Here is a 10,741-nt window from a genome sequence, read left to right on the forward strand (position 1 = left end):
GAGAGTGTTCTTGATCTGGCCAACTGTTGTGAAGGGTGTTTTCTTCACCAGGGAAAGAATTTTTTGGTCATCCACCACAGTTGTTTTCCGTGGTCTTCCGGGTCTTTTGGTGTTGCTGAGCTCACCGGAGCGTTCCTTCTTTTTAAGAATGTTCCAAACAGTTGTTTTGGCCACGCCTAATGTTTTTGCTATCTCTCTGATGGGTTTGTTTTGTTTTTTCAGCCTAATGATGGCTTGCTTCACTGATAGTGACAGCTCTTTGGATCTCATCTTGACAGTTAACAGCAACAGATTCCAAATGCAAATAGCACACTTGAAATGAACTCTGGACCTTTTATCTGCTCATTGTAATTGGGATAATGAGGGAATAACACACACCTGGCCATGGAACAGCTGAGAAGCCAATTGTCCCATTACTTTTGGTCCCTTAATAAGTGGGAGGCCCATATGCAAACTGTTGTAATTCCTACACCGTTCACCTGATTTGGATGTAAATACCCTCAAATTAAAGCTGACAGTCTGCAGTTAAAGCACATCTTGTTTGTTTCATTTCAAATCCATTGTGGTGGTGTATAGAGCCAAAAATGTTAGAATTGTGTCGATGTCCCAATATTTATGGACCTGACTGTATATGGATGGCCATAAACATTGATGATAGCTGACATTCTCATAATTTATAGGGATGGCCATAGACAATGATTACAGCTCACATTCCCATATGTACACATGTATAGGGACGGCCATAGACATTGATGATGGCTCACATTCCCATATGCACACATGTATAGAGATGACCACAGACATAGATAACGGCTGACATTCCCATATGTACAGGTGAAACTCAAAAAATTTGAATATTGTACAAAAGTTCATTTATTTCAGTAATGCAACTTAAAAGGTGAAACTAATATATGAGATAGACTCATTACATGCAAAGCAAGATAGTTCACGTCGTGATTTGTCATAATTGTGATGATTATGGCTTACAGCTCATGAAAACCCCAAATCCACAATCTCAGAAAATTAGAATATTGTGAAAAGGTGCAAGCTAATTAAGCCATAACACCTGCAAAGGGTTCCTGAGCCTTTAAATGGTCTCTCAGTCTGGTTCAGTAGGAATCACAATCATGGGAAAGACTGCTGACCTGACAGTTGTGCAGAAAACCATTATTGACACCCTTCATGAGGAGGGAAACCCTCAAAAGGTAATTGCAAAAGAAGTTGGATGTTCCCAAAGTGCTGTATCAAAGCACATTAATACAAAGTTATGTGGAAGGGAAAAGTGTGGAAGAAAAAGGTGCACAAGCAGCAGGGATGACCGCGGCCTGGAGAAGATTGTCAGGCAAAGGCCATTCAAAAGTGTTGGGGACTTTCACAAGGAGTGGACTGAGGCTGGAGTCAGTGCATCAAGAGCCACCACACACAGACGAATCCTGGACATGGGCTTCAAATGTTGTATTCCTCTTGTCAAGCCGCTCCTGAACAACAGACAGCGTCAGAAGCGTCTTACCTGGGCTAAAGAAAAACAGACCTGGTCTGTTGCTCAGTGGTCTATACTCTTTTCTGATGAGAGCAACTTTTGCATCTCATTTGGAAACCAAGGACCCAGAGTATGGAGGAAGAATGGAGAGGCACACACTGCAAGATGCTTGAAGTCCAGTGTGAAGTTTCCACAGTCTTTGTTGATTTGGGAAGCCATGTCATCTGCTGGTGTTGGTCCACTGTGCTTCATTAGGTCCAGGGTCAACGCAGCCATCTACCAGGAGATCTTGGAGCACTTCATGCTTCCTTCCGCAGACGAGCTTTATGGGGATGCTGACTTCATTTTCCAGCAGGATTTGGCACCTGCCCACACTGCCAAAAGCACCAAAACCTAGTTCAATGACCGTGGGATTACTGTGCTTGATAGGCCAGCAAACTCGCCTGACCTGAACCCCATAGAGAATCTATGGCGCATTACCAAGAGAAAGATGAGAGACATGAGACCGAACAATGCAGAAGAGCTGAAGGCCACTATTGAAGCATCCTGATCTTCCATAACACCTCAGCAGTGCCACAGGCTGATAGCTTCTATGCCACGCCGCATTGAGGCAGTAATTGCTGCAAAAGAGGCCCAAACCAAGTACTGAGTACATATGCATGCTTATACTTTTCAGAAGTCCGATATTGTTCTATGTACAATCCTTGTTTTATTGATTGCATGTAATATTCTAATTTTCTGAGATTGTGGATTTGGGGTTTTCATGAGCCGTAAGCCATAATCATCACAGTTATGACAAATCACGGCTTGAACTATCTTGCTTTGCATGTAATGAGTCTATCTCATATATTGGTTTCACCTTTTAAGTTGAATTACTGAAATAAATGAACTTTTGCACGATATTCTAATTTTTTGAGTTTCACCTGTACACATGTACAGGGATGGCCATAGACATTGATAATGGCTGACATTTCCATATGTACACATGTATAGGGATGGCCATAGACAATGATGACGGCTGACATTTCCATATGTACACATGTATAGGGATGGCCATAGACATTGATGATGACTCACATTCCCATATGCACAGATGTATAGAGATGCCATAGACATTGATGACAGCTGACATTCCCATATGTACACATCTATAGGGAAAGCATTAGACATTGATGACAGCTGACATTCCCATATGTACACATACACAGGGATGGCCATAGACATTGATGACAGCTGACATTCCCATAAGTACACATGTATACAACAATGAAATGTTGGCAGAGTCCTTCCATGAATAGGCCAATCGTGCAATAATCGACAGATCACCGAATGCTGCTAGTGAGTGTGACTAGTAGTGTTTCTTAGTTAAGCACTGAAAGCACTGTTCTTCAACTGAATAACATTTTAAAAAATGTATCTCTAGAAAACTTTTAGTTTTGGATGGAATGGGTAATGGTTAAAACCCTTTTTGTGTTTTTATTGCTGCCAGTGTTCCCACTGGGGAGATTCAGCAGATCACCGAATGCTGCTAGTCAGTGTGACTAGTAGTGTTTTATAGCTAAGCACTGATATATATATATATATATATTAATTCATATATTCATGCTCTAGAGTCCAGTGGCGGCATGTTTTACACCACTACATCCAATGATTTGCATTGCACTTGGTAATGTAAGGCTTGGATGCAGCTGCTCAGTCATTCCATGAAGCTCTCTATGCACTGTTTTTGTGCTAATTTGAAGGCCACATGAAGTTTGGAGGTCTTTAGCCGTTGACTCTGCAGACAGTTGGCGACTTCTGCGCACTGTGCGATTCAGCATGCGCTGAGACTGCTCTGTCATCTTATGTTGCCTACCACTTCATGGCTGAGTTGCTGTTGTTCCCAGTTACTTCCACTTTGTTATAATACCACTAGCAGTTGACTGTGGAATACTTATTAGCAAGGAGATTTCATGGATGGACTTATTGCACTGATGGCAACCTATCACGGTACCACGCTTGCATTTACTGAGCTTCTGAGAGCGACCCATTATTTTATAAATGTCTGTAGAAGCAGTCTGCATGCCTAGGTGCATGATTTTATAAACCTGTGGCCATGGAGGTGATTGAAACACCTGAATCCAATGATTTGGAGGGGCGTCCCAATACTTTTGGCAATATAGTGTTTGTGAACAGGCACCATAGGAAGCAATGTTTTTTCACATGTAATGCGGATTGGACACGGTTCAAACCGCATTCAATCCACATATAAGTGAATGGGCACTGAGTCTGCCCATAATTACTGATTATATTTTTAAGTGACTTCAGGGTGGACTTTATATCAAGATTATGCTCACGGACTCCGTAACTTGCTGCCACTTTGCTGGTTCCCAACTCTGATTCTGCTGATGCTTTGGTTATCTGTCACCAGTCCTGGCCTTTGATCCAACTCTTCCTGTGTTGGAGATCTGTGGATCCCCGGTGTTCTGCAGATTGTACTCCTACTCATCTAATACCATCACTCTTGAGTTCCAGTCACCTGTTCCCGCACCTAGGCATTACATCCTTCCATTGTCCTTTCACCCCATCTCTGGGGGTGCACAGATGGGAACTGTGCAGAAGGTCATCCTGGGCTCCTCATACAGGTATAACAGTTAGGCTCAGTTCACACTGCTGCAACCCCAAAGTTGTGTGACTTGATACAAATTGTTGCAACTGCAATGTGACTTTGGCTTTGGCCATTCAACACATTACAGAGTATAACAAGCAGAAAATGGACTGGGAGTGGATTATGGGGTTAAAAAATCCCTCTTACGTCAGATCATGTTGTAGCCAAAGTCACATTGGTAAGACAAAGATACAGTTGCAAGAAAAAGTATGTGAACCCCTTGGAATTACGTGGAGTTTTGCATGAATTGGGCATAAAATGTGTTTCTGAACGTCATCTAAGTCACAACAATAGAAGAACACAGTCTGCTGAACATAATACTACGCAAACATTAGATGTTGCCATGGTTTAATTGCACATAACATGTAAACATTCACAGTGCAGGGAGGAAAAAGTATATGAACCTTTGGACTTAATAACCCTTTGGCAGCAATAACCTCAACCAAACGTTTCCTGTAGTTGCAGATCAGACCTGCACAACGGTCTGGAGTAATTTTGGACCACTCCTCACAAAACTGTTTCAGTGTAGCAATATTCTTGGGATGTCTGGTGTGAATCGCTCTCTTAAGGTCATGCCACAGCATTACAATCGGGTTGAGCTCAGGACTCTGACTGGGCCACTCCAGAAGGCGTATTCTGTGCTGTTGCAGCCATTGTTTTGTTGAATTACTTGTATGCTTTGGGTCATTGTCCTGAGTTCATGCAAAACTCCACGTAATCCCATGGGGTTCACATACTTTTTCTTGCAACTGTACAACTCCTTGTGATTTTAACATTGCAGTCCATGGCATTCAAGTTGCACCAAAGATACAGAATAGTAGGGACTTTTTTTTCTTAAAGACTGTACCCGTTGAAATGAATGTGTTGCAACTTGTCATGTGACTTTCTGTGTTGCAAGTCACAGCAGTGGGAACCAGGATGAAGTCTGATTTAACCTTCTAAAGTTGTCCAGAATTATAGGCAGAATGGATTAATAAATGAGGAGCACCTGACTTATATCTCCCACCCCTCTGCCGACTGCACTTTTTGATGGTTGGTCTGTGTCTGCAATGCCAATTTCTTCCAACCCCTCTCTGTAATAGCAATACTCAAATCTGCAAGGCTAACACTTCCCTGCAATGTTTACCAAGGATTCCTGACAGGTAACCTCACTGCAATTACCTCACCACATTTATTCTCTGCCAGCGTCTGTGCGCAACTTCTGATCAATAATTCCAGAATGGGAAAAAAGCTTCCCCAGTAACTAAAGAATCCCTAGAGGATAATCAAGTCTTTGATGTGAGACAGACATTGCAGAAGACATAAATCACTGATAGGGGGTGTTACGTCATTCCATCTTCAATGCAACCACAGTAGCTTCGTCCAGCACCTCTGAAGAAGCTGCAAGAATGCACAGAGGCAAAAAAAGACCAAAAATATAGAAATATTCTGGTAAAGATATTAAAGAATATGTAAACCCAACATTTCATATTCCCTATTTGTCCTGTTGTACTATGTACTTGTATGGAAAAGTATCCTGTTCTTTGTATTGTGTGAAATCCCTGGTGTTCCTGCCAGTGCTTTCCTAATAAAAATGGACCGCACTAGGCATGAAAGCACAGCACGGTCAGTTCTCTAGCTCTGCTGGGAATTCAGTGTGCTGGATCAGCCTTCTGCTGACATGCCCCTCCCTTCCTGCACTGCCATTCCCTGGGAAGATCGGTGTGCTGTTGTTTCTCTTCCTTGAACTCCTTGCAGGAGAGAACAGAGGGTATGTGTTAAAGGTGTTTCTAATATTTTTTTATATGTATACACAAATGCTTTTTATTTCTATTTTAACTCGAATGGATTGTTTTACAAGGTGAGGATTCACATATACGTTAAGCAAAATGCAACAAAAAAAAGTTCATTTTCTACCTTTTCATGCACCTTGAATTAGCACTGAGCTGTGAGGAGTTGGTGCACAAACTCTTGGCACAGGACAAGATGAATATACAGAACATGGGCTTAGTTTACGGGTATGTGCATGGGTTGGTTAAAGGGTAACACCACTTTACTCTGAATAAAAAAATAATATAGCATATACAATTGTGACACAAGTCATATTGTAATTGAATGACATTTAAAATCACCTTTCCTTTTCAACCTGCTGCGCTTTAATTTTCTGTAAAATACAATGCAATATGGCAACCTGCAGGCTTTCTGTACACAGACTATGTGCAGAACGCCCCCCCCACCGACATGTAATTTTCTGCTTGTGCGATTGGTTCACTGATTTTCCCAGAATTCTCCACTAAGATACAAGTTAGATTTTGAGCATCCCCTGCAACAAAAATGTAATTTTTGGTGTGATACTCCCAAAGAGAAATCACATCTGAAGGGATGCAGGCCTTGCAACTTTGTCTATGTGTCTACATACAAAATAAATAAATAAATAATGTGGTATAATAGCCTACAGAAGTGATGGCTACATTAGTTTTCCTTTTTTCCCCTTTTATTTGCACTCGATAATCCTGCCAGAAACACACCTTTTGTCCTAAGGTAACAACATTCATTCACTACACTGTATATATGGAGGGGCCGCATTGTCAGGACTTCAGAACAGCCCCCTTCCCTCATTCCTATAAAATAGATAGAAGGTATTCTGTTGTTCAGAAAAGAGAACTGGGAAAGTCGATTCCTAGATTGTAAGCTCCAAGGAGCAGGGCCCTCCTTTCCCTCTTGTATTGAACTGTATTGTTGCTGTATTGTCTCCCGTTATATTGTAAAGCGCTGAGCAAACTGTTGGCGCTATATAAATCCTATATAATAATAATAATATACACTCACTGGCCACTTTATTAGGTACACCTTGGTAGTGCCAAGAATATATCCCCCACACCATTACACCACCACCACCAGCCTGAGCCATCGATACAAGGCAGGATGGATCCATGCTTTCATGTTGATTACACCAAATTCTGACCCTACCAGTCTGCCCATTCTCCTCTGACATCAACAAGGCATTTTCATCCACACAACTGCTGCTCACTGGATATTTTCTCTTTTTCAGACCATTCTCTGTAAACCCTAGAGATGGTTGTACGTGAAAATCCCAGTAGATCAGCAGTTTTTGAAATACTCAATAATACTCAATAATAGACCAGCCAGTTAACTAACAACCATGCCACATTCAAAGTCAATTTAATCCCCTTTCTTCCCCATTCTGATGCTCAGTTTGAACTTCAGCGAGTCATCTTCACCTTGTCTAGATGCCTAAATGCATTGAGTTGCTGCCATGTGATTAGCAATTTATATTACCAAGCAATTGAACAGGTGTACCTAATAAAGTGGCCGGTGAGTGTACTTGTCTGAGATTCATGTCAGTGTAAAGGAAGTCACAAGGACACTGAGCTTCTGGCAGGATCAACAGGTATTTACTTGTACTTAACCATAAAAAAATAAAATGAATGAAGCCACTACACATAAGGACTTAGTAGGTCACTGCAGTTTAGATATGCCTTAAGGATTCACTTTTGGGATTAGGTTTAAGTATTAAGGTGTTATGAACAAGTGTTAATGTCAAGAGCTGGGGTATAATTTGTGGGCTTAACCTCCTCAGCGGTATTCCCGAGTGTAGCTCAGGGTAAAATTTCTATACCAAGAGCGGTAACCCCGAGCTACACTCGGGCTTACCATGCGGCGTTGCCCAGGGGGTCCCTGCAGCACTTACCTTGTCCTTTGCTCCCGCGATGTGTCCCCTGCAGCGTCCACGGCCATCTCCTCCGGCCGATGCCAGCATCCGGCTTCCGTGTTCCGGGCCCTGTGATGTCGGGACGTACGGGTGCCGGAACCGGCGGGAAATTTGAAATTTTTAAAAAATGTCATTTTTGCTGTCATTGCTTTTTCAATGCATTTCACATACATTCTGTCCCTACTGCTTTGTCCTGTGCCCTGCCTGCATTTTGAATGTTCTTTCTGCCTGGAAACTTAGAAAAGTCCATGGCATCCAAAAAGCGTCCCTTTACGTCAAAAGCGGTTTTAGAACAGCGATAGTAAATCAGAACCACTTGCAGAATTGAGTGATGATTCGTGGGGAAATTCGTCATCAGACACTGAACACGATTTTGCGACTTTGCTCAGTGATGTGCGAACTTGGCGCTATATTTCAAATTTCAGTGTTTTTGGTTTGATTATATTATTGAATTAAATTTATTATTATATTATTTTTTATGATTATTTATTAAATTATAATTTATGATTTTGTGTTTCAAATTTTATCCTACCCGGGATGTTTACTAGACTCTTGTTCGGACAGATTTCAGTGAGTTATTCCTAAAAATTACAGCCTACAATAAAAAACTACATATTTCCATGCAAAAAAATGGTACCGGTTTCAGCACAAAAAATTGGAAAGAATCATACCGCCAAGGAGGTTAAAGTAGTGTTAAGTATTCAGGAAGTGGCAGGGTTGATGTTAGGGGGTGTTTAAGAGTTAAGGACACTTTATAAATTGAGAAACGTCGGTGCGCTCCACACTGAAAACCAGTACAAGTTCATAAGCAGCTTCATATTCATTCCTGTTATGTTTAACATGCTGTCTGTCCACCTTGTATGCAGGATGCAACCAATCAATGTTAATGCTTTTTGGCCAGTTTTCGCAAAAGCTGCAGTTGGCCTGCCAGTGAGTCATTTAGGGCCGGTTCACACTATAGAAACACAGTCCAGATGCATTTCGGATGTGTTTCTGCATGTACGTTTTTGACGCGTTCCTTTACGATTTTGATGCTTTCCGGATCATTTTTTTCCCTCTTTTTCTTCAATTTAAATAGGAACATGATCGTTTCAGTGCATTTTTGGCGCATTCCGGTGAGTTTTACCATGTTCCAGCACAGTTCTGTGCAGGCAAAATGCAGTCTACTTTTTTTCTGCATCTGCAACTGGAACTGCAAGCACTGATGTGAACTATGACATTGACAACCATATAACCTACTTTCTGTGCATTTTTGATGCAGAAAAAAAAAAACACATTGAAATGCTGGTAATGTGTCTCTAGAATGCATGATTTCTAACCTAGTGGGCCCCCCCTTGACTGCACCAAATTGTTTTTAGAAAAGGTGAACAAAAAGATAAAAGGACTGTGAGTATTCCAGTAATTGTCTAATAGCATTAGAACATACTATATAGTATGAGGAGAGAAAAAAACCCCCCACTAATATAGCATCAATAGTCTAGGGTTTCAATCATAACTAAAAAAACAAGTTAAATGGTTGTTGGCCATGCTACCAATAAGGGATTCAGCTTCCTTTTAATATCATGATATGGAGAAATGTGAACTAAAAACTAGCCATTTTGAGAAACAGCTCCTCTGCAGTGCCTTGAAAAAGTATTCATACCCCTTGAGATTTTCCACATTTTGTCATGTTACAACCAAAATCGTAAATGTATTTATTGGGATTTTATGTGATAGACCAACACAAAGTGGCACATAATTGTGAAGTGGAAGGAAAATGATAAATGGTTTTCAACATTTTTTACAAATAAATATGTGAAGAGTGTGTAGTGCATTTGTATTCCACCCCCAAGTCAATACTTTGTAGAACCACCTTTGGCTGCAATTACAGCTGCAAGTCTTTTTGGGAATGTCTTTACCAGCTTTGCACATCTAGAGAGTGAAATGTTTGCCCATTCTTCTTTGAAAAATAGCTCAAGCTCTGTCAGATTGGATGGAGAGCGTCTGTGAACAGCAATTTTCAAATCTTGCCATATATTCTCAATTGGATTTAGGTCTGGACTTTGACTGGGCCATTCTAACACATGAATATGCTTTGATCTGTATGTTTAAGGTCATTCTCCTGCTGGAAGATGAGCCTCCGCCCCAGTCTCAAGTAAATTTTGGCCTCATCTGACCAGAGCACCTTCTTCCACGTTTGCTGTGTCCCCCACATGGCTTCTCCAAACTGCAAATTGGACTCCTTGTGGCTTTCTTTAAACAATGGATTTCTTCTTGCCACTTTTCCATAAAGGCCAGATTTGTGGAGTGCACGACTAATAGTTGTCCTGTGGACATTCTCCAACCTGAGCTGTGGATCTCTGCAGCTCCTCCAGAGTTACCATGGGCCTCTTGGCTGCTTCTCTGATTAATGCTCTCCTTGCCCGGCCTGTCAGTTTAGGTGGATGGCCATGTCTTGGTAGGTTTGCAGTTGTGCCATACTCTTTCTATTTTTGGATGTTGGATTGCACAGTGCTCCGGGAGATGTTCAAAGCTTGGGATATTTTTTTTATAACCTAATACTACTTTAAACTTCTCCCCAACTTTATCCATGACCTGTCTGGTGTGTTTCTTGGCCTTCATGATGCTGTTTGTTCACTAATGTTCTCTAACAAATCTCTTAAGGCTTCACAAATCAGTTGTATTTATACTGAGATTAAATTACACACAGGTGGACTCTATTTACTAATTAGGTGACTTCTGAAGGCAATTGGTTCCACTAGATTTTGGTTAGGGGTATCAGAGTAAGGGGGACTGAATACAAATGCACGCCACACTTTTCAAATATTTATTAGTAAAACATTTTGAAAACCAGTTATTTTCCTTCCAATCCACAATTATGTGGCACTTTGTGTTGGTCTATCATACAAAATCCTAATAAAAT

This window comes from Staurois parvus, unplaced genomic scaffold (assembly GCF_062004578.1).
Source record: "Staurois parvus isolate SC_StPar_1 unplaced genomic scaffold, SC_StPar_1.0 ptg000303l, whole genome shotgun sequence".
In the NCBI taxonomy this organism is placed as follows: Eukaryota; Metazoa; Chordata; class Amphibia; order Anura; family Ranidae; genus Staurois; species Staurois parvus.